The 6,818-nt window shown below is 39.8% G+C and overlaps 1 non-coding gene across 1 annotated transcript; it reads left to right on the forward strand.

Moving 5' to 3' along the window:
- Positions 1 to 4,163: 4,163 nt before the first annotated feature.
- Positions 4,164 to 4,236, forward strand: TRNAF-GAA (transfer RNA phenylalanine (anticodon GAA)). Its single transcript has one exon. It is a non-coding gene; the product is annotated as a tRNA-Phe (tRNA).
- Positions 4,237 to 6,818: the final 2,582 nt, after the last annotated feature.

Genomic DNA, 6,818 nt, shown 5'->3' on the forward strand with positions numbered 1-6,818 from the left:
CTTAATGATTTTGATGGGAAGGGATGATTTTGGGTATTTGTTATATTTAGTTATACTAGATAGATGCCAATGACAAGTGTGATGTTTTAATGGGGATTTTGGGAATCTAATATTTTTAGTTTTGACTACATAAGAATAGAGTGATTTGGGGAGTTGTGGGGATGGAAAACAGAGAAAAGAGGAGAGAGGGGTTTTGATGTGTATAAAGGAGGATGTGGGAGTAAGGGAGGTAGTTAAAGTAGAGAGGGATAGCTTAAAGATTTTGATGGGAAGGGATGATTTTGGAGATTTGTTATATTTAGTTATAGTAGATAGATGCCAATGATAAGTGTGACGTTTTAATGGGGATTTGGGGATCCAAGATATTTAGTTTTGACTAACTAAGAATAGAGTGATTTTGACTTAGTCCAACATATAAAAGGTTTAGGGATGTCTTTTAGTTGGGGATCTAGCCTAAGGTCAACATGTAGGTCTTGTAAAAATGACTGGATGCCTAGTTTAGGGGAGTTTTACGAGTGCCTAAGCTTGAATATGGTAGGTGTAAGGGAAGATTTGTTTTTATGCTTATGGATGAGAGTATTCCTAAGGGAGAAAGGATGTTTTTTAAAAGACTTAAGGATAAAATGGGCCGGGTAACCTCGGCTAATGAGCCTAAGGAAGAAACGCTTTTTCATTTCTAAGTATCCTATAGGTGTGCTTTCTCTAACTAGGTAGCGTTTTAATTCATTTGAAATAAGATTTTGTTTAACGTGTATGGGATGGTCTGAAGAGAAGGGAAGATATTGATAGGAATTTAATGGTTTTTGGAAACAATTGAAACAGAACTTAGAGTTCTCTAGATTAATCCAAATATCCAAGAAAGGGAGCCTAGTGGGGGACAATATGGATCGTAAGTTTAATGGAGTTATTGGTCATACGGCTATAGAAAGCAAGGTATTCTAAGAGTTGGGGTTTCATACCAGTCCAAACCCTGAAGGCATCATCTATGTACCTAGTAAAATAGAAGAGATGGGGTGTGGTTTGGGAGTTTTCTAAGTGTGATTAGAAAAGGCGTCCATAGACAACTGAGAAGTTGTTGCCCATGGCTATTCCTTTGATTTGGTTGTATACTTGATTATTGAAGTTCAAGTAGTGATACTCTAGGGTTAGAGTGCTAAGGGTATAGATAAGATTAGTCTTGGCTAAGGGAAAATGGGGGGAGATGATATGGCGAAGTGCTTCAAGTCCTAACTTAGGGGGGATGCTAGGATAAAGGGATTCTACATCAAAAGAGAAAATGAAACTATTAGGGGGGGGGGGGGGGGGTTAGTTGCTCTAGTTTTTGGATGAGGGAGTGTGAGTCTTTTAGGTATTCTTTTTGGAGTACTAGAATGGGTAAAAGTTGAAAATGTAGCCATTTCGAGGTTTGCTCGAATATCGAGTTATTAGAAGAACAGACGGGTCTAAATCCAATGGGTGTTTTATGGAGTTTAGGAAGGAAGTAAATATTAGATACTTGATATCCCTTTGGGGGTTTATAGAGTATGTAATTAGTTTCTATAAACGAAAATGTTCCCAGATTCTTTTGTACTATACTATTAAGGCGGTATAAGAGCTGTTCTAACGGAAAATGGGTTACTTTTCTATAGGTGGTGGTATCCGAGAGGTGGTTTATAGCTTTTTCATAGTGGGTATCTTTGTCTAGAACACATACTCCCATGTTCTTATCCGCCAGAAGAATGATGATCTGGTTGTTATTCCTAAGGCTCTTAAGGGTTGTGCGAAGGTGGAGTGGTGTTGAGGCCGCGATCAGTTTCGGTATGTTGTTGAGTATTATGGGGTGGCTAACGTTTCGATGATTTCCAACCATCATAGGGAGTACCATGCGTATGGTAGAGGAGTGGCGGCGGCGACTGCGGGAAGTTCTGTTGGCAGCTTTAATCTGTTTTCGAGTGTCAAAATTGTTGCCTTGATATGTGTGGCTGATGATAGTACAGTGGATGAGGCTAGGGGGTTGTGTTGGGAGCCAGAGGACTTGTATGAGCGGGGAGAAGACCGGGGCTTGTCGTTGTTGCGAATGCTAGTGGTGGGCGGTGGTGGTGTGACTCATTGTTGGCAAAATGTGGGTTGTAGAAGAGAACTTGAGGCCCACCAAGGTTGGGATAAGGTTTAAATGCTTGTTTGACCTCATTAGTTGCAGTGTTACAAGTGAAAAGGATGTTAGATGCTCAGTAACGAGGACGTTGTGCTTGTTTGGAGTTACTATTGGAGCGGTGGTTTGGGTTAGGGTGAGAGTTAGGAAAAGGATTAGTGGTATTTTTGGATTTAATGTAAGTATTTAGGTTAGAATTAGGTTTTGGGTTAGGGTTTAGGGTAAAGTTTAGATTCATTTTGAGGTTGGGTGTGGGATTAGAATTTTTGTTTAGGTTAATAGTATGGGGGACAGACTTTTTAGTGTTATTTATTTCGGCTTCCACGGTGATGGACTGTCATAAAACATTTCATTATCATTTTCTTCTTCCCCTTCATACATTGTAATGTCTATATCTCTACTATTAGGATTATCATATTTATTTTGTGCTCTTCTGTTATCTCTAAGTTCCGTGGCTGTTGCTTTAAGTGTATCATCAATGTTCTGATTTACAGCGAAATCATCACACATTTTTAGGATTTCAGAGCCGAAATCTTGTAGTAATGTATTAATAGTTTCCTTAAAATTAGTAGGCTCAATATATGATGACACATCCCCAAAATGTTGGGGTTCTTGAAGAATGCTCGCAAAGTTATGTAGATCTGATCTAACGGTATTAGGGAAATTATCTAGGGTTTTAGTATATGAGTGCACTAGTAAGTCAAGATGTTTAATATAAGTACTTGTAAGATCTTTATTATATTGATTAGTGAGAGTTAGAAAGTCCTTATGCATGCTATTGTTAATTTCTTCATGATCTATCTTTAGCTTGGGGGATGAATTCTAAGACTTTGAGGGGTTAATTCATGAGAATATAAGTTCAACATCCTAATATGGGTATTCTTGGCTTGTTTTTTTCTTTTGAAGAGTTGTTTAAATTCTGCAAATATTCTAGTTTTATATTCTTCTAAGTATTTCGAGCAAAACGATATATTAGAAGATGATACCTTAGTATTGGAAACTTTAGTATCAGGAGTGGAGTTGATGAGTGAGGGAGAGAGAATATAATCTCGAGCGCACTTCTGTGGTCTTTTCTTTGAACTATTACGCTTGATAGGGGTCGGTGTAGCCGATGCCATCGCTGCAGACGTCAATATCGTGGGCTGAGGGAACTCTTCACTAGATGGTTGCCCGAACAATGACGATCCATATCCATTGTGGGTTCCTATCTCCGGTGAATGAACCTCCATATAATATGTCGAATCTTGAGTAGTTGTTGGCCTTGTGGCCTAAGCAAGCAGTGCGAGCGAATAACCTTCGGCGGTTGAATAATTAGATTAAATAGTATGATATCTAAAGAATAATTCAAAAGAGAATAGTGGAGTAGGAGAAGAGAGAGAGGGAGAGAGAGAGAGAGAGAATTCAAATTCAATTTATGTAAGAAATAGGTCTTATGGCAAACATGTTTCGCTCTATATGAGCTCATCCGTGTTAAAGACCATACAAAAATGTTAGAGGCTTATATAGGGGAAGAGGAAAGAAGAGAGAATGGGGAGTGGTGGGGATGGAAGAGAGAGAGAAAGGGGGGGGGGGGGGGTTGAATGTGTAGAAAGAAGGATGTGGGAGTTATGGGGATAGTGAATGTAGAGAGGGATGGCGTAATGAGTTTGATGGGAAGGGATGATTTAGGGTATTTGTTATATTTAGTTATACTAGATAGATGCCAATGATAAGTGTGATGTTTTCATGGGGGTTTTGGGAATCTAATATGTTTAGTTTGACTAGATAAGAATAGAGTGATTTGGGGAGTTGTGGGGATGGAAAACAGAGAGAGAGAGAGAGAGAGAGAGAGAGAGAGAGAGAGAGAGAGAGAGAGAGAGAAAGAGGAGAGAGGGGTTTTGAATGTGTATAAAGGAGGATGTGGGAGTTAGGGAGGTAGTTAAAGTAGAGAGGGATAGCTTAATGATTTTGATGGGAAGGGATGATTCACTTTAATCCATAGCTATTCAGGAATTTTGTTTATGAACCATAGAGATAGTATTTAATGGAAATGGCGGGGATAGCTCAGTTGGGAGAGCGTCAGACTGAAGATCTGAAGGTCACGTGTTCGATTCACGTTCACCGCAAAAAGCAACAAACACTTTTGAGAGACACATTTGAATGCATTATTTGACAAAAAATCTATGACTAAAATGAACATATAAACATCCTGTTAATATCGACAAGTCTTGTCCTTTGGGTGATAATATGGTCATGTTTCATGCTAATTCCATCTTGAGCACAATGTTTAAGGGCAAGTCGACAAGACTAGATATTCAATGTTAATTAAAGTTGTTGACAAGTCTTGTCCTTTTGGGTGACAATATGGTCATGTTTCATCCTAAATCCATCTTGTGCGTAATGTTTTAGGGGGAGTTGATGAGACTAAATATTAAACGTTAATCGAATTAGTCAACTGCACAACCACTACTCAACGTAATCCTAATCCCATTACGTATTACGGTGCAACGGTACCATTCGTTGCAACATAGTCACCATGCATTTTGGCATTTGTAGATGGATCTGCCAACAATTACGACCTTTGACCAACTGTAGTCGGCCTTTCTGGCTTTCTTTCATCGGAAGGTGCCACAATGCGAAATCCTCAGGCAGTTCTATCCAATCAAACAGTTGCCAGCCGAGACTGTCGCGGACTTTAGTTTATGCTTCCAAAATTTGCGGTGGAAATTAGAACGGGGTCCGATAGAGGAGGAGGCTTGGGAGACATTTCTGGCTGCCTTATGGTGACCGATACGGACGACTCTCAACAACAATACCATGAAAGGTGAAACAACCCATATGGTCATAGAACGAGCGTTACAGCTCAAGCTGGACGAAGAAAAAGAAAGGTTTTCCATGTCCTCATTACGACAAGCGTTACCTCAGGACGAGGAACGACACATTCACCAGGCAATCTAGTGCACAATTTGCTTGAATTCTGGGTATTCCACTGTCACGAAAATACGACGAGAACACGTGAACTTGAGGTAGGACCCCGGGGCCTCCGACCAGAGGACATCACATTCATGCTTTATATTTCTCACAATTAATAGAAATAAGAAATTTAATAATTTTCATTAACAAAGGAAAAGAAATTACAATATGTCCCAAGATTGGGATTCAGAAGTTTTAGGTTTACTGAGATTAATAGAAAAGAAAAAGTAGGGCTTTTGAGAGATATGGCTTCCGTAGGGAAAATTAGGATTAGGTTATATGAGAGATATGGCTTCCATAGGGAAAATTAGGGTTTTTGAGTGTTATGGCTTCGATAAGATAAGGGAGCTAAGAAGGAAAATAAAATAAAAAATTAAGAGAGGATGAGTGTAGGAAAAAAAATTGAAATTTATATGGGTTTCTTTATTGATCCCTGCTTTCATGTTCCTTTGCCTCCCCACTTTTAGTTGCATGGCTTTTACCTTTAGTTCAATGCCTTCCACATGAACTTTACTTTATGCATGGCCTCCACCTTTAGTTGCATTCCTTCCACATGACCTTTACTTTATTTTACTTTACATTAGTTCAGTCGCATGATCTTATAATCCATAAAGTTTTGCCCATGCTTTGATCCGTCCGGTCTGCATCCGCCCTCATCCGTCCAGTCTGGTTCCGGTTTTGTCGCCGTCTGGTTCCGGTTCGATCGCCGTTTCCATCTAGTTGTCGGCTCTGTCCGATTTCCGGCTTTGTTTGGTCACTGGTTGCCGGATTTGTCAAGTCGTCGGCTACGTCCAGTTGCCAGATCCACCTAATCGCCGGTTGTCGGATCCATCCGATCGTCGATTCCCAGATCCGTCCAATCGCCAGCTCCGTCTTGCTTCCGATTGCCGGATCCGCCCGATTTACGGTTGCTGGCTTTGTTTCCAGTTCTATCCAGTTGCCAGATCAATCCGGTTTCTGGTTGCCGACGCCATCTGGTTTTCGGTATTATCACTGGCCAGATTGAGTTCCATCACCGACCGGTTCGAGCAACTTAGCCACATCTGTCCTTCTAGACAAAAGTGGCCCAAGACCAACTATTTCTTTTGTGCTCTTAACACATAGATGAAAAATAATGGTTCTCAATCTACTTATATAGTTGGCTCCTAATGTTTCCTATCTATGTGGGATATTTCAAAATTCTATTTTCCTTATCTTCTCAAACTTCATGTCCACATAACTTAATATATAGTTGTCCATTTTATATGTAGTAAAATGCGTTTTGAAGATCTTGAGTACATCCATCTTTCTATATCATGCCACTAATCTAATCTAAAATAGATATTTCATTATTTTTTACATATTTTTCATATCGTGTGTGAAAAACCACACGACATTCATAGCCACCAAACCTGCACATCCACTGGTATGTGCCAATTGTAGTGAGGTTCCTCTTTTAATTATTCTACTTCATCGATGTTTCTTCTTTATACCCGAACTACCGTTGCCATCCGCTACACCATATTCTTTGCTCACTCTTTGCATTTTCGTGGCTGGTTGCCATGGCTCCTTTTTCTCCTATAGAGCATAATGCTTCATGCTTTGTGCATGTGCCACCTTCATCTCGACCATCTTTGTGGTCATCTAACTTTCTTTTATCATCCTTTCTTGTTTCATGCATGCCTTTCAAATGTAATGACGACACTCACATTTTGTCTCAAAAGGAATTGAACCCACAACCTTGTTATACGCATGT

This window comes from Azolla caroliniana, unplaced genomic scaffold, assembly GCF_043228905.1.
Source record: "Azolla caroliniana isolate FFs.n. ecotype wild unplaced genomic scaffold, voAzoCaro1.0.p SCAF_10, whole genome shotgun sequence".
Lineage (NCBI taxonomy): Eukaryota > Viridiplantae > Streptophyta > Polypodiopsida > Salviniales > Salviniaceae > Azolla > Azolla caroliniana.